This window comes from Ursus americanus, chromosome 29 (genome assembly GCF_024610735.1).
Source record: "Ursus americanus isolate L20-20 chromosome 29, mUrsAme1.1.p, whole genome shotgun sequence".
In the NCBI taxonomy this organism is placed as follows: domain Eukaryota; kingdom Metazoa; phylum Chordata; class Mammalia; order Carnivora; family Ursidae; genus Ursus; species Ursus americanus.
The window spans coordinates 30838550-30857047 of record NC_142155.1 but is presented as its reverse complement, the minus strand read 5'-3'; the positions used below and the strand labels follow the sequence as shown (position 1 = coordinate 30857047).

General features: G+C 43.2%; 1 protein-coding gene across 6 annotated transcripts in view; it reads left to right on the top strand.

Annotated features, from left to right (window-relative positions):
* Positions 1–18498, top strand: part of RUNX2 (RUNX family transcription factor 2) — a 318305-nt gene that overhangs the window by 156042 nt on the left and 143765 nt on the right. The window lies entirely within an intron of this gene.

The following is an 18498-nucleotide window of genomic DNA, read 5'->3' as shown; positions in this document are numbered from 1 at the left end:
GGGGGTGAGGGGCTACCATGTGAGATGTACTCACTGCAATACTCCTGGGCTGTGAAATGGCTTTATTATTAAAGAATCAAGACGTGAAGATCTTATGGACCTTCTTCTTCTTCTTCTTCTTCTTCTTTTTAATAAAAAACCAAATTCCAGTATGCAGTAACTTTGGGATGAACTCTGGGGGAAGGTGCTGCCACGGCTGTGCTCTGGAGCACTGTCAGTCCACACTGGTGGGTGGTAATAACCATGCTCTCTGGGAGAACGTTTGCTGGAAGTTTCTGGACCGCGCCCGCGTGGCGCAGGGGAGACCATCACACCCTCACCATTAGAAAACTAGTGTGACTGTCTCAGATTGGGGCTTAAATTTCTGACATGTATAACTGTTTCATTCAGCGTGTTTGAAGATTGCCCAGGGCTAACAGGAAGCCTTGATTGGTGGGTACAAGGCAAGGTCAATGAGCAGCTCATCAGACAAAAGTCGTTGCTGATTCATATTTAGCTCCGGGTCCTAATGCGACATTTCTCTTTATACTACATTCTAGTAAGCTGCTTACTACCTTTCTTCTTAAAAATTAACGTCAGCGTTGCATTACAGACTAATCATTCACATTTGGTGCAGTGAGACTCCCAACTCTCTCTCTCTCTCTCTTTTTTCTGCCCTACTTGTGCAAAAACAGATCTTGCTTTTAGTGTGATTGCTTGTAGGTCATGGTGACAGAGAGTATGTCAGTCATCATAGATCTTTAATTTGCTACCACAAGTATCGAGAGCTGATGTCACCTAGTCATGTCATCTAGTTTCTGTTGTTGGCAGGGGTGGAATAGAATGGAGCAAAATAATTCAAAACAAAACGTACAGTAAACTCTCAACATGGATCTATTCTGATGGTTAGGTTTTGGTCAATAGTGGTTAGGTGTTGAGTGTCCTTAATGGTTTATAAACGTAATTGTTTATAAATGGAATGACGTACCTCTCTATCTTTCCTGCCCATATTAGGTATATGTCTTCTTGCATGTTTACTTGGAGTAGGTTTCTGTGGGTATATATATTAGTCTGAATATAAGGGTATGCCTGAGTATATATTTTTTAAAAAATGCAGAATTATAAAAATAAAATTAACACTAAAGAAAACCAGAGTTCTGCATCAGGGAAGAACATTAGAGCTCTTGAAGAACAACCATGTATTAGCCTAAATAAGTCTCTAAATGTTGATATGTGGGAATAAAAAAGTTAGTGCCTTTACTAGACATGTGTCCTTGATAAAAATGTGGGGGTGAAATTCACGCTAACTTGTGAATTTGAAGGTTATAGCTATAGGTGCTACTGCATTTAAGTGGGCTTTAGATCTTTGATTAAGGTCCATAAATAGCTCTCCTTTTGTCTTTATAGTAATCTTTGGACCATATGTGTGTATGGAAGCATTTGGATACATATATAAAAGTGTTTATATATGATTTTTAAGGGACTTATGGTGGCTAATAAAATATATATGAGAAAAATACATGTTCCATGATTTGGCAATCCCTGGGTTCTTTAAATGTTTGATTCCTGTATTCTCATCCTTAACTGCCAATTACGTTTTGCTAATGAGGAATGCTTTCAAAATAGCCTTTGAAAACTGGGTGTTGCTTGATCCATTTAAGAAGATGCTTTTCTCAAGGCTTTGACCTCAGACCTAAGGATGACATCATTAAAAAAATAACCGGAGGACATTTTAGAAACCGAAGGTACCTTAGCTACTGTTAACCAAAAGGCCGGTAAGAGTGGCGAAGAGACCTACTGTTTCGCAGCAGTTTAAGTGTAGAGAGTAATGCTCTGGGGAGCTGTAGGACACATGGAGAGCGCTTGGGCAGATCAGGCTCCTGGCCGGCTCCGTAGACTGGGCTCGACGCTGCTCGTCACCCTCCTCCCTGTCGGGAGGCTCAGGAAGGTCAAGCTTCTTGTCTGCAGTTTTGCATTAAGTTAGTGACAGCGGAATTAGGGCTCTCGACTCCTGATGCAGTATGTTTTTTCTTAATACAATAGCATGCTGCAACTCCATCACCATCAATTACAGATAACATTTACATCTTCACTGGATGTATTTTGAAAAACGAAAACATAGAAATTTGTATTTCTAGGTCCCGATAGCTTTCTGGAATTATACCACCAGAGTATTGGCTCTGCATCTGGGATGACAGCACCAGTATAATTTCTAGATCAGTCTTCTCGTTCTGCTAACATTCACAAGGCGTTGGGCCCAACAACTTTCCCCAGCCTTCCCGAGTTGCAGATTGGCGCATGCGCATGTGTGCACATGCGGGCGCGCATGTGCACGTGCGGGCACGCGGGCGCGCATGTGCACGTGCGGGCGCGCGGGCGCGCATGTGCACGTGCGGGCGCGCGCGCGCACACACACACGTACACATGCCGCGCCTACGCACTCCCGGCCGTGCGCACTTTCCTTTCATGCTCCTGTATTGTCAGTGCCACAACACAAGGTTCTACTCATAACCAAGGGTGTACACGGTTCTACCATGACTCAGATGAGTGGGAGAACCAAGACCATCCGTAGCGGCAGCAACTTCCAAGTGAGTTGAATCGATTTCATTATTTTCCCCTCTGGGTTAATTTTATTTATTTAGTACGAATTAGAGCCTACTACATGTAGAGAATTGGGTCTTGGTAATATAGGATGGGGCGGGGAAGCAAAGCTCTCTGTCCTTGAGTTAAAGTCTAATTCAGGACGTAGCTGTCCTTCCCAACCCTCGCACAGCCACATCCTGTCCCCAGAGGATAACGTCGTTGTTCCCTGAGGGCATGTTCTTCTCTCTGTACCCCCTTACTTAGGCTGGCCTCCCTCCGGTGGTTCCTGTCTGCTGAAATGGGCCGTCTATCCTTCAAGGTCACTGTTAGCTTCTTTAGGAAAGAGTCCTGGCACCTCTGCTTATAGGCTGCCTACCCATCCTCTAAACTTTAGTTGAGATTGCCTTATTTTACAGTTTCCACAAGTTCGTTTTTTCCCTACCCTGTTAGATTGCAAATTCTTTGAGGGATTTATTACGGGGATTTATTTTGGTTTGTGCCTAGCATAGTGGTAGCATCTCGTGAAATGTCGAATGAATGAAAGTTTGTTTTTTTATTTTTATTTTTTTAAAGATTTTATTTATATTTGAGATAGAGAGAGAGAGGGCATGAAAGAGAAAGCATGAGTTGGGGAGAGGAGCAGAGGGAGAGAGAGAAGCAGACTCCCTGCTGAGCAGGGAGCCTGGTACTGGTCATGGGATCATGACCTGAGTTGATGCTTAACCGACTGAGCCACTCAGGTGCCCCTGAATGAAAGTTTAGATGAGAAGAGATCCATACAAGAAGGGCTGGGATGTCATGCCTTGTTGGCAGTAACTGTTTCTAATTTCCTGTCCCAGCGTGTCATTGTTCCCTGGCGATGAAAAATAATGGCAGAAATCACATCTCAGTATAACGCTTACGTAGTTAAACCATGATTAAATTTAAATTCTACTTACAAGCCTTACCTGTAATGGATTTTGTAACTTCTTTGCATCATGTCACATCTGCATTTTAGTTCATGGAATCTTTTGGATACAGATGTTTGTCACCTCTCATTGGCTTGGCCCCCTTGATATCTCAAGCTCTTAGCTCAGGACTGTAGCTGATGATCGTGGTTGTATGGTCACTACTGGTTCTCCCATTTGCCAGCAGAAAAGGAGTGACATGAAGTTAGAAGTCATAAACTGAGCAAGCGATAGACATTTAGTATTTCATATTCGTGTTCTCCAGTGTCTCTCGCAGTTCCTAAGGCTAACGGTCTCAGCCATGCAGTGGGGTGACTTCTTTGCTGTGCTGGCCTCATGGTATCATTCTGTCATAGTCATGAATGGCTGATGTTCTCTCTGAGGGCCCCAGGCCTCCTATGGCTTCCTGAGGAAGTTGCTTCCTTCCTCTGTACCTTTTTTTTTTTTTTTTCAATCTTTCAGACATCTGGTGCCTGTTTCTGGGTGCTGGGAAACACCTAGTCTGTCACAAATGTCTGTTTCTTTGGATTCAGAATATGGTGATAGCAATAGAGTTGGGATATTACGTTAGGAGATATTACTCAAGATAATCACTATTTTAAACTCATTACTTTGTGGGTGGCTGAGCTAGACCTAAAACAAACAATAAAAAGCAGACTTAGGCCCTTGCGTTTGGTGGATTGGGACATTCATCTAACCTTTGGGGTGGGCAGTCTGCTGTTCTGTTGTTCATTCATTCAGAAAATATTTGAGTGCTTACTATCTGCTAGGCATTAAGTGAACAAGATAGACTCAGTTTCTGCTGACGAGGAGCTTACATTTTTGTGCTAGATATAGTCCGTAAATGGAGGAATAAGCATGCATACAAGATAATTCCAGATAATAACACCATGTATTGAGAAATTAAACAAGGTAATGCATTAGAGAACAACTTAGGGAAGGAAGAAGGTAATTTTGATTAGAAAGTTGGGACAGGGTTCTTTGAAGAACTCAGAAGATCATAAGGAACAGCGTTTCAGGCCATGGAAAAGTCATGCAAAGGCTCTCAGGAGGCAGTGGCCATGGTGGGCTCCCGGGGCAGGTAGGTCCATGTAGGTGGACATGGGAAATGATACAGAAAGACAGGCAAGGAATGGATTATGCAGAGTCTTCAAGGACCTGGTAAGGAGCTTGAGTTTTGTTCTGATTGCAGCAGGGTGCTCTTGAAGGATGTGAAAGCAAGAGAAGGACATTATCTAATTTACATGCTTTTCAAAAGTACTTTGGTTGCTGTGTGAAGAATGGATCGTAAGGGGCAATGGTAGAAACAGGGTCATCATTCAGAACGCTGCTGCTATAGCCTGGGAGAGAGTTAAGGATGGTAGCATTTCTCTTCTTTCTTCAAGACTCAGATCAAATGCCAGCATCTCTGTCAGACTTCTTCCAGCCTACCCACACTGAGCCCAAGGCTCCCATTCCACTGGTCCCCTTGGTGACAATTCTCTGTTTACACATCTGTCTCCTTCATCAGACTTTGAGCTTTTAAAGTTTAGGGCCATGTTTCATTTACCTTTTTGTCCCCATTGTCTTATATAGTGCCTATTGCTTAGTGAGTTTGGTTTGGTGACAAATGAATGAATGGGTCATTGACTTCTTCAGGAAGTGTGACCCATTATTATCCTCGCCCTGGTACCTATTTGATTGAATTGTTATTGGCTACCCTTTACTGGATGCATATTGTGTGCCGGGCGTTGCTGTAATGAGGTCAGTTCATATGCTCCTTACCACAGCTCTGTGAGGTAGGCGGCATTATGCAAAGCTGAGGGTCTGAGAGGCCAGACGCCTTTGATGCCTTGCCCAAGGTCCCACGTACAGCTAGGAAGTGGTGAATACAGGAATGGAAGCCAGGTGTGCGTTGCTTCAGGGTCCCGTGCTCTTTAACCACCGTGCACTCTTGGGAGGCTGAAGCATGCTTCTGTCATGGCCCGTTCCTCCCATTTCTGTACCTGTCGACTTTTGTTTATGCTGCTCTTCCCCACTGATGAGCTAGTTTGGCAGGAAGTGCTTATTAAAGCTTTAACACAGCTCTGAAAAGGACATATCTTACAGGTGGAAGAAACTGATTCTTCAAGACAAGACTCACTGAAAGCTGCTTCAGCTATGATAGTCGTCAGTGAGCCCCACATTCTTAGCAGGCAGTCACCCTACTCCTTTTCAAGTCGGGCGTATTGCTGACAATCTCAGTGATATGTGTCCTAAGGGACTAATTTCTTTTTCTTCTCCCTATTGGATCTTATTTAGAATCCTCAGAGATGACATTTTCATAGAAGGGATGCATCAAGAGTATCTGAATTATGCTTTAAAATGCAATAAAATTGTTTTTCATGATTAAATTACAGTTATATAATTACAGTTATGTGAGTACATATTCCAGGTAACACTTTTAGGAATATCTCAAAAAGCAACTTGGCCAGGCATCATGTGGAAGAATCGTTAGCAGTTACACTGACCACCCAACTTCGGTCTGATTCCCCATTCCCTTGGCTAACAATGCGCCTTTAAACGCGAAGAGGATCTCAGCCAACTGTATTGGGCTGTGTATGTTTGGCTGTCCTAGGCCTGGGTCTACTGTGCTCACACGGAAACATTGACTAGCATAATCCTTTCTTTTTAATGTGAAACAAGGTGGGAGGTGACGTGGCCATGGAGCTGGGGGACGGTGGGCGGTGGCTGTGTCAGGGAGAACGAGGCCCGAGAGAGGCCCGGTGACCTTTAGCAGGAAGAGTGACCACAGGTGCCATCAGCGTGAGAGGGTGGTCGGGTGCAGAGAGTGGGAGAGGTAAGCGAGGTCTCAGGCTTTATGACCACCATGGTCTTACTCACCTGTAGGCATCTCCCGTCTGAACGAACTGAAATCACTGCCTTCAAAGACAGGCTGTTGAAAGCACTGTCCTTTTACTTTGGTGGTGCTATTGTTTAATTTCCGAAGTTACCAGAAAGTCCTATCCCATCTTCTTCCTTTGAAATGGTTTGGGCAGGATAGCCAGGTAGATATGCTGCTGCCATGCACATCGGTGAGCTGGAAATCTCTTTAGAGGAGGTCACCAGTTACAGTCCTTATGAGAAAACAGTACAAACTCTGTGTAATTGCATATCCATTCAGCTCTGGAAGCCACCTTATGAGGAAGCGCAGAATTCAGATTCAGCCTGTGCTGGCTTTGAAGAATAAGGCTCAGGAGGCCCGTGTGGAAAGCGGGTGGTCACCGTGTTGGGCAGCGTCCTTAGATCAACTTCCTAAAGATCTCTGGCCTTGTGTCAGTAGGAATTCCCTTATTACTGAAGATGCCCTGGCTTTATTACGCTTTTAGAAAAATGGAGAGGGGCAATGTTCCAAGAAAAATTACTTTCTTGAGTTCCAAAAACTTGCCTTTGTAATTTCCTCCTATCTGGACTAGAAGATGCGTAGTTAATAGCTAACTGTGATAAGAAGAATCTATCTACATAAGGCCTCAATTTATCCTTCCCAAAGACTGTTCCGTTTCTAGCCTGTCTTTGGGTCTCTGCCCAGAGGAAGTCTTGATTCTTTCTTTCATTCCTTTCCAGAACATTATCTTTCTCTGTTTGGTTTGATATCTGGTTTTAGCTTTACACATACACATATATGTGCATATGTAATGCAGACATACAGAGACATGTACCTATGTATATGTGTACACGGATATATGCTTGTCTTTCCTCTTCACTAGTTGCCTGGGGACCTTTCTTGGCCCTTTTTACCTTTTGCAATGGACCATAGGCAAAATAATCAGAATAGGAATCTAGCTTTGAATGAAATAGTCTCCCTACAAGGCCAGTCCAGGAGAGGGGTGTGTCAGGCGTGCAATTTGATATAGTGGATACCCCGGCAGTACATTTCGATGTTCAATCATTGATGGGCACCCAGGGCTTCAAACTGAGAGTTGGTGTATATGGTATTGTGCAGTATTAAAAGGAACAACAATATATCCCAAATATTATCAGTTTAGAAAGTGTTTTGATCCCATTTCTTCATTTTAATATGCGCAGAAATACTCTAGGAATGAAATTGTGTGTCCCTCCTCCCACGTAAGAGCATCAGATATTTTTCTAGGGCTTTATTTGGATAAACCCTTGCTTTTTGACTATTTCAAAACAATTACAGGTAGCAGTCTTTAAAAGACAGATATCACTGAAAGGTCCATATTGTGAAGGCCATTTAGTGAATAGGAAAACTTAGGCATCAGTAGATTTTAAAAACTCTAAGAGCTAAAATCAGTGTCCCAGGAAGGTAAAATCTGGCAAGGTGGTTTTAGGTGGAGAGGAGGTGAGGGGAGAGGGGAGAGGATTAAGAAGAATAGTATATGTTTGGAACAGTCATCAAGTGAACGATGGGAGAGGAAAATGACTTTGGGTGAGCATCGCTGAGGAGCCAGCTTAGGATAGAGATAATTGGAAGAGCCAACCAGCACCGTTATGTGCTTCTCTCCTGCACTGGTTGCAGTTTGCTAATAGGAGTGGTCTCTGGTGTGGTGGATCATCCGTGAGAATGACAGTCTGTCCTAGGATTTGGTAGGACTTGGTACAAGTCAGGGAAAGAAGGAAGATGTTGAGCCAGTTACCAATATGGAGGAACACTCTGGAGGTTGGTAGGTCATGGTAAAGGGGGAAGAACTTCTGAAGAAGAGTTGGCTTGTCTTGGGACCTTGGAGAATGAGCCAAGTGGAAAGGTTAGGAGGAAAGATCCGGGGAAATCCAAGTTTCAGGTCAGGAAGGAAGTAGGAGTGTCCTATCGAAAGATTGAGGGTAGACGGGAGCTTTTGTCCTCTCCTTCAACCATTCCTCACGTGATGGCTAGAGGTTCCATCTGATGCTGCCTTGAGAAAACACAACCATCTAGCTGTGTGTGAGCAGGGCAGTAGGAGTCTTCTGGTACTCTCTTCATGCATGCCAAGATTGGGTTAACTTTTGTCATCCTGTCTCACTGTGGCTTGCAGTCCAAGAAAAGCTCTGCTCTTAGGGCAACCTTCCACCATCCTGTCTTAGACTTGACCAAATGCCTCGCTGTGCTTTCTTTCTTATTCAGTTTCATTACGTCACTTGCACCTCCTTTTTTCCATCCTTGAGGGTTATTTATAGTTCTGATGCATCACCCAGTGTGTTGACTGTTCCTCACAACTTTGTCTTGTCTTGCGGCTTAGAAAGGTCGTTTTTAATTCTTCAAAGACTTTCACGAATGTGCTGGACAAAACTAGGATTACAATGCCGTTGAACCGGCCACTATATATCTCTCTCAGAGCGGACCATGAGTCATCCCAACAGCCACTTTCTGGTAGGCCTTTTAACTGGCTATAAATCACATCAGAGATAAGGCGTGTATCTTGCTGAGGTCAGGATGCGCAACGGACAGGTGAGCTCTCTTCTAATCTAGGGCTGTGGTAACTAAACCCAGGAGACAGGTTTTTTGTGGACCTGTTCTGCTTTCTGGTCGTCACTGGGGAGCTCAGGTGTGAAAAGCTTGTTGTCCGCAGGCTGCCGAAGGTGACAGTGTTTTCAGTGGACTGCAAGCGAGTCATCAGCAGCAAAAGCTCCCAAAAACTAGTTGACATTCAGATCTGACCAATAGTAGTGCTTTTCTCAGAATAAGGTGAATGGAGTAAATGAATGTAAAACTACTATAGACCGTCTAGGAAAGGCATTACCTTCAAATCATTTTGTGACTCTCACGTGGAAGAAGAGTGCCAGAGAGCAAAGCTAAGATTAGTAGTGAGTGGACTTACGGGGAAACAGACTTTACTTAATATGACTTTGTAGCCCTGCTCTGTGAAATAGAAGCCTGCTGGTCCCCACAATTCTTGAAATACTGCCCGGTACAACTCATCTCGGAGCAGAACCTTGAATTCGTTTAAAGTACAAGTCTCTCTCCTCTGTCTTCTTACCTCTCTTGGGCCTCAGTATCCTCGGAAGCATGTTTGTTTTGCTCCTTCTGTTTGAAGATCATTCTTCTTGATAGGGAAGATTAAATCAGAATAGCGTTGGGTAATTTTCCTTTCTGACTGTCAGCAGTAAAAATTATGCCCATTGTTTTCAAACTTTGGCTCATATTAGGCATTACCTGGGGAGCTTGTTAAAAGGGCAGGTGTCCAGGCTTTACCCCTGAACCAGGAGGTATGAGGTGGAGCCTGCCCAGATCCCAGCGGCAGGCCCATCAGCACAGGCTCCCTTGCTCAGCCAGAGCTGATCTGATCCAGCCTCGGGCATCTCAGGAGCCTCATCCCTGGGGTCGGAGGGGGTGTGGAGGCAGCTAAACGCCCCAAGCTGCTTGCTGGCTTTCCTGGACTCTGCCCCTCTGTCCATTTCAGCTGCTGTTTGCCCTATACACCTTTCCCTGTTTGCCCAGTCCTAGAATGGACTTGTGCCCTGTTTCTGTTATGATGCTGTTGGACGGACGGAGATTTTAAAAATGTATATCTGATTATGTCACCTCATACTTAAAACACCTCGGTGACCTTCCATTGCACTTCGGATAAAGCCCCAAACATCTAGTGCGGCCTGGCAGGTTCTGCTGGCTCTGACTCCTCCCCTGTTCTCCTCTCACAGGATTTTGAACCTTTTGTCAGGAATCCACCCACACTGGCTTTCTCAGCTCCTCCAAAAACTGTACTGCCTCTGTCCCAGGAACTTGATACACGATGCGCTTTGCCTAGAGCCCTCTCAACCTCACCTACAGATCTGCCGGACTCTTCGCTTGCCTTTGAGTTCTTGGCTTCATCACCACATCACATCATGAGACCCCCAGGTGTGGTTGGGGGTCCCCCACTGTGCATTGTCATGGTGCCAAGGACTCTCTTTTCTAGTACTTCTCACAGTTCCATGATTAGTTGATTCATGTCGTTCTCCCCTGTCAGACTGCAGAGTGTACGAGGGAAGCGATTAGGTCTGTCTTTATTCACCATTAATGTCCCTAGCGCCTAGCCCAGTACCAGAGGAGGCTACTCAATCAGTAATTTTTGAATGAATGAGAGAATGTTCAGATGGGTGAATGAATGACCAGGAGATAATTCTTAGCATCAGGGATACCATTATCCATCTGACAACAGGAACCACTCAATCAGTAATTTTTGAATGAATGAGAGAATGTTCGGATGGGTGAATGAATGACCAGGAGATAATTCTTAGCATCAGGGATACCATCATCCATCTGACAACAGGAACCACCATGCCTGGGGACCTTCTATAATGCCCTAGCTTCTGTAGCTGACCCCTGATTTGACCTGAACCGACTACATCCACTTCAATATGGTGATTTGAACTGGAGTTCACTTCCCCTGGCCAGCCCCACGTCCAGGTTATATCACAAGTTCTGGATCTGTATGTGACATGTGGTAGAGACTCTCGTTTCTTCTATTAAGTTTTTTCTAAATAAGAAAATCCCCACGTTTTTTAATGAGACGGTTACAAGTCCCATTCGTCCAAAAGCTGGTGATACTTTGAAGGCACTTCTCATTACCTTGTCTTAATTCAACTTCCTTCTGTTTTTTTTTTTTTTTTTACCTTTTGTTGTGGCATATGACCTCTTAGACTGTACATATCCTTTCTCATTCTCTTCCCTGCTATTGTCTCCTAAGGGTGACTAAGTCCCTCTTCTCCCACTGTTTGCTTGTACCCTAGGTAACATCCAGTTTTAAACAAACAGTGTGCTGCTTTTTTCTCCTCAGATTTCAGTCTACAGCTCTGTGAATCAGTTGGGTTGGTCTTCTGCCAAATGAATCTGGTAGCCATCTCGGTCGCAACCCTGCTCTTGGGGTCTTCTCTGCCCTGTGATGGGAGGTGCTGGGAGGGCCAGCTGTCAGCCACCTTTCACAGCCAGCCCAAACCTGCTCAACACACCTTCAGTAATTTCGGTGACAGCTCCTGTCTCTGGAAAGGACTGAGGGTAGGAAGCCCGCTTTTCTGAATAGTTAGGATCCTAGTGTTTCAAAGCTGGAAAAACATCTTAGCAATAACCCACCCGTTCTCATCACCTCTTCTAGGTGCAAACGGTGAGACTCAGAGAAGGTAAATGATTGGTGCACGGCTGTACCGTTTGTGCCGAACCCACCAGTCCTGGGCTCTTCCTGTGCTTGGAAAGGAGCCTGTTTATGTTAAGAACCATGTTTCCTCCTAGTCAAGAGAACCAGAAGTGAGTGGGAGAGCTCATTCAAAAAATCCAGTCTAGCTAACAAAGTTATTGGAGAAGACAGAATTTAAACATTAAGTATTTAGTGTAAATTGTTTTGAAATGGGAATTAATGTACATATGGATGAGAGTGTCTTTGTATTGTGAATGATAGGAATATAACAGAAATAGCTTAGGATAGAAAACTGCAAACCTGCGGCGCCTGGGTGGCTCAGTCCTTAAACGTCTGCCTTCGGCTCAGGGCGTGATCCCGGCGTTCTAGGATCGAGCCCCGCATCAGGCTCCTCCTCTGGAAGCCTGCTTCTTCCTCTCCCACTCCCCCTGCTTGTGTTCCTTCTCTCGCTGACTATCTCTCTCTGTCAAATAAAGAAAATCTTTTAAAAAAAAAGAAAATTGCAAACCTGCCTCTCTCTCTTGAGATTACTGGCTTTATTTGACCCTGGTAGCAATTGGGAGGGTATAAATCATAAACTAGTCGACTCTAGACACAGTTCATTTTAAATACCCCAGTTTTCTTAAGAAATACTTGAGGTTTACACAGGCTGATTTGAGTACTGATTAGGGTAAAAAAAAAATGGGTGGAGGATAAGGGGTGGGAACATGGAGCTTTCTCATTGTACCCTGTTCCCCAAATACAGCAGGTGCTCCCGTAGACACATGGAGCTTTGGCAGAAACCGTTGGCTCCCGTCGGGTCACATTACACAGAAGGCTGCTGGCACCATGAGCAGGAAGAAGCCTTTTGTGCGTTGGTTCAGGCTTTGCCCCTGTTAACTTGCTTCCTCCCATCTCTGCATGAAGTTCAACACCATGTGCGTGGTGTGCCTTGTTGTGAGTGATTCTTAGGAAAGCAGGCCCTTTTTCACACCCACACATGTTTAACCAAAGTGTTTACAATAGGAGGCCCGCTAAGAGCAACCACTGAGTTTCCACGCTTGCCTCTTGCTGGGCTTTCATGCAGGTCTCTCCCACTCTGCTCCCCACCCCCCGACTCAGACTCATTCAAACTTAAGAAAAGACTTCTACAGTATTTTCCTAGAGTCAGTTCATTTTCCTAGAGTGCCTTTTTTCTAAGGATCTGCCTCCTCCTTCTCTTTTTATGACTCCAAGTGTTTAGAGTTCAATTATGCAGACATGGGATTAGCTTTCCAGTCATTTGAAAGTATGGATCTTCTCAGAGCCATGACTCTTTTCTATACCATTTTAGGAGATGAATGGCCACTCCTTCCTTTTCCCCATACCGGTGATTGAACTTCAGAAGCTATGATCCAACTTGAAGGAGAGAGCTTGCTCTTCTTACATCCATAGGTTTAAATAAATCATTGTCTCCATTTTTGGCTGGTGCTAAGGCACCTTGAGACATGGGAACCACTCTTCCCCAGTTAGCATCTGGGAGCATCTCCTGGGTATGTTACCTTCTGTACTTTTTGTTTTGGGGATTTATGGCACAACCCCCAAGTAGCCCAACCAGAAGGAACCGCACTCTAGAAAGAGAATTTATGAAATCTGCCCTGACATTGATGCCTCATGGTTCATTTCTATCTTTAGAGCATTTTTTTAAAGATGCAAATATATGCTTTGAATATTTTTGAATTGATTGTTGTTTATATTTGTCTGTTTTAACTTTCCAGACTGCTTGTATAGGCCTTTTCAAGGCAGGAGATGTCTTTTGTGTCCTGTCTGCCCCTTAGACCATCACACTGCCACACGGGTCCTATAGAAGCTGTTTATCCCAATAAGAATTGGTAATTTGTTGGTTCACCAGAATGCCATGCAAAAAATCCTCTCCCCCTGCCCCTCAAAGCCCTGTTTGTGGCAGTAATGACTGTTTGTACTTTGCAGATGGAAAAAGGACAGCTAAATAAGAGCTCTGCCCTTGACTTAGAGAGTTGGGAGAGAGACAGTAAAGTGTACGCAGACCTCTGGGCTTCTAGTGTCTTTATTTATTTTTTAATTTATTTATTTTTAAAGATTTTATTTATTTATGTGACAGAGACAGCCAGCGAGAGAGGGAACACAAGCAGGGGGAGTGGGAGAGGAAGAAGCAGGCTCCCAGCGGAAGAGCCTGATGTGGGGCTCGATCCCAGAACTCCGGGATCACGCCCTGAGCCGAAGGCAGAGGCTTAAGGACTGCACCACCCAGGTGCCCCTCTAGTGTCTTTTTAAAATAGAAGCTGTATAGAGGAGCAGCCCCACACTTGCGGTAGTAGCTGTGTCTCTGACAGACTCTGCCTCAGTTAGAACCAATGCTGAAAGATTTTTTTTTTTTTTACAACATTTTATTTAAATTCAAGTTAGTTAACATTTAGTGTAATATCGGTTTCAGGAATTAAGTTCAGTGGCTCATCACTTGCATACAACACCCAGTGCTCATCACGAGTGCCCTCCTTAATGCCCATCCCCCATCTAGCCCATCCCCCACCCACCTCCCTCCATCAACCCTCAGTTTGTTCTCTACCTTTGAGAGTCTCTTATGGTTTGCCTCTCTGTCTGTTTTGAAGGATTCTTTATGTCAAATGACTGGTTCCTTTTTACTCATCCTGAACTCTCAGTAGCTAGAATTGGTCTGTTCTCACAAAGGAAACCACGATTTCTTCTGGAAGGGTGTAGTTATAGATCTGAGGTGTCTACTAAGTAGTCTGACACTATGTGCCTGGTGGTGGTTCTTGGCCTGCTTGCACAGTTCGCTCTGGGGCCCATTTTCTCACTGGTTTCAACCAAGCTCTGGGAGCTCTCACAGCCCTAGGTCCTCTGCTGCTTTCTCTCCTCTCGTTTAGTCATTTTGCTTTGTCACTTCCTGGCTGTGAGTACAGTAGGCCCCTCATAGAGGGAAGACCTGATTTTCTCTCAAGTTTATCTTACAGGTCAAATTTAACCACAAGGTCCCTTTTAAAACCCCCATTTTAGGTGAGACCAGAGAAATTTGGGGAGAAATAGGGTACAGTCCTATTTAAATGTTCACATGCTATTTAGGATTTCAGAGTTCCCAAGCGCTAAGGAGTATGTGTACATTAAAAAAAAAAAGCAACACCAAAGGTTTTGTTTTTAAATTGTCATATCTATATAAAAACAGGTATCAATACTTTGAATTTCTATAATATAGTTATAAATAATACTGATACTGTTTCTGAGAATTGTCATGTAAAACTAGGGAATGATAGTTCTAGAAACACCATTAAATATTTAAAGTTCAACAGCAGTTTTTATTTCTTTTAAAAAATTTCTGAGAAAGGAAGTTCAGTTATCCTCTGAAAGCTCATGTGTGCTTATGGGAGTTGTGGTTCATCCAGGACGTAATAGCAAGACTACGACGGTCACTTCCATCCTCTGAGACGTGAAAATCAAGAATACTCTCATTTCTGTTGGAGTGGAGGACACGGTACCTCCCTCTGTGTTTCTGCAGAGTCAAAGAGACAAACCCTTCCATAGAACTTTGGGTGGGGTGCACTGAAGGAGTGGGTTCTGTCAGCCCGGGGGGACCTGAAGTCAGGGGGAAGACAGTTTCTTACTTGTGAATGGCTAATTAGTAGGTTTGTCTCACAGCAAGGCCCCTCACTCTTGCCTAGTAGCGACCTTAGGATTGAGCAGCAATGCCTAAAAACCATCTGTCACCTGCTCTGACTCACCCAAGTTCAGAGCGAATCCCAGAAGTCTCAGGTTTCTTCAGGAAGTTGAGTTCCAATACTGTTTATGAGATCAGGTTAAGGTGACTTTTCTCTACTCTAAGCATCAGTAATTGTCCATAACAAAGCAAATATGCTATAATTGTATATTTATGATTGGATTATGTTTCTCGGTGATGGGTCATTTAGGAAGTCAAGATATTTCATAGCTCTTTTTTCCACTACACGTTTGAAAAAAGTTAAGGTGCACATATTAAAAAAATACAGTAAACAGATGAGGATTTCTTGGTCTGGGAGAAACCAAGACTAAGAAAGAAAATGATTAAAGTTAAATGATCATAAAGGGTATTGACATGACCAACTCGGATATATTCTCCAAATAGCAGACTTCAAAATTACAGGAAGCTTTCTAAAAACTGTCCTCTGCTAGGATAAGAGATTATGGGCTGGAAACATAAACGCAGAATGAAGGTTCAGGAAAGGTAGAGATTTTAATAATGGTGAACATTTGTTGGGTTCTTCCCATGAGCTCATGCTGTACTACTTTATCTTATTTGATCTTCACAGCAACCTGGAGAAAGGTCTTCTTATTTATCCCCAGTATACAGACCAGGAAGCCTGAAGCTTGTTCAAGATCACACAGGCCACAAATGGTGGAGCTGAGATTGATGATATCATTCACAGTGTATTAGAGAAGGTGTTTGGAGACCGTTCCTCTTTATTTTTCTTTTTTAAGAGATTACTGTCTCCTTTTAAAATTATTTCTATGAGATTTAGGGAACCGCCATATGGCAGTTCTTGGTTTTATTTTTCTATAGTAACTCTCTCTCCTTAAGTAGGTCATTATCATAGAATCTTAGGATGGTCACCCTGAAAGGGATCGACTGGGCTCTGCACTCTGTCCTCTGGGACAAAAAACGAAGAGAGACCTCACTTGTTAAGGATCATGGGAAGTTATTTTCACTAATCTTGGATATCTTCAGGAAGGACCTCCACTAAAAGCAAAACTACCCTTTGATACACTTTCTAGTATGTATTCTAGAAGTCAGGGACTTGATGTAGAAACTAAAACCTAACTGATAACAACGTCTTTTATCGCCTTAGGGGAAGTTAGAGAATGACCAGTTACTACTTCATCATGAAATTTCATTATTCACTCAAGCCACCCTGGGAGGGTCCTTGAGTTTATTGAGCACTTACTATGTGCCAGGCATTACACCGAATTGTGTTGAGTCTGATCTTAGAAAACTTTAAGAAAAACACTAGACAACCCACCCCCCTGGATGGGTTAGAGTCCGAGTTTAAATTTTTTTGAATAATGATGATTTGCCATTCCCTGTGTATTCTTTAGCCCTTAGAACAGCTCTGAGATAGTATTATACCTATTTTACAGGTGAAACGAGTAAAGCTCAGCAACATAAAGAAATATAACCTTTGTCACACAGCAGGGCCTTGACCATGTGAGCTCCTAAAGAGAATAGTAATAATTTTAATATAGCACTTGACCCCTATCGAATGCTTTTACTTATCTCATTTACTTTTGTAACAAAAATGGTAGTCGTTGTTACAATACTCATTTTACAGATCGCGATAATCACTTGTATTTATGACGTACTTAATATGTACCAGGAATGTCAGACAACTCATCGGATAAAGCCATGTTCATGGAATGCTCCCAACGACCCTAAGAAGCATCATTATTCCCATTTTACAGATGAGCTATTGAGGCCCTGGAAGTTTAAGTGGCTTGCTCAGCACAGTGGGGAGCTTGTCTGCCCAGCCAGGGCACAGGACCGTTTTGCTATATTCACTTTACCATGCTATGCTCCCTCATTTCCAGATGAGGAAACTAAGATCCAGAGAGCTCCCGATGACAGCTGAGGCCATGCAGCTTGTAAATAGCAGAGCTGGGGGTTCCAACTCTTATCCTTTCGTTAGAAAGCCCACTTGTTCCCCCGGAACTGGGCTGCCCTCTGCACAAGGAGAATCGAAAGGCTGCCCAAATTAAGTTCCCCGATTCCTCTGTGATATGTTTTAAACGTTCATAAGTTTAGTCATTCTTTACATTTCTTTGTGTTTCTCCCCATTTTTAGGCAGAGCCCTGTACTACTGCCAACAGCATGTACATGTAGGTTAAACTCCTTGCTCCGGAAGTCGTCCGGTAAAGTTAAATTAGAACTCAAATCTGCATTGGACTCCTGTGTGCCCTGCTCAGTTGTCTGTGTGATTCTTGTCCTTTTGGTCTGTTGAAAATGTGGCTTGCGAGAAGGCCTTGCCTTTATGAGATTGCTTCCTGGTGCTGTAAGAAATGCATCCTTTTCCAGCTGAAGGTCATTTACATCTCTCTGAAATGTAATGAATCACATTAATGGCTGAAACAAGGAAGTATGTCAGTATCAGATATTTAACAAGGACCACTCACTCTGATTTGAAATGTTGCCAATCTATACAATCTCAGCCTTGAACATTTTAAAGCACAGAAGTTCATTACTGTAATGACCAAGTCCCCTTTAGATTTCTGAAGGGAAATAGGTTATGGTAACCATTTACAGTACTATACTTCTATTCAAATTGCAAACTCCAGTAAATGTTCCCTAAAATTGAGTTGGATGAAATTTTTCTATGTATCTGTTGATACAGTAAACATCAGATAAATATCCAGATGTATTTAATTATTTTGACTCAGTATGTCCTATTTATACAGCCTTTAAATAAATTGTTTCTGAATTGAACAAATAAACAAGAAAGAGCTGGAACTAACTGGCTTTGATTGTATGGAAAAACCAAGAGGCTTTAAAAGAGGGATCATTTCAGAAATACCCATGTCTTATTATACTCATTTTTATTTTTAGAGATAAGCCTGCATTGACTATTCAAACGTATTAACAGTTTTAAAAAAATTAAGCTTTTCATTTTCAGAGGCTGATAGGTGTTAGGGGAATAATTTTTTTTTTTTTTGAAAGATAACTGCATTTTATTTTTATTTTTTTTATTTTAATGTTTCTTTTATTATATTATGTTAGTCACCATACAGTACATCCCTGGTTTCCGATGTAAAGTTCGATGATTCATTAGTTGCGTATAACACCCAGCGCACCATGCAATACGTGCCCTCCTTACTACCCATCACCAGTCTATCCCATTCCCCCACCCCCACCCCCACCCCTCTGAAGCCCTCAGTTTGTTTCTCATAGG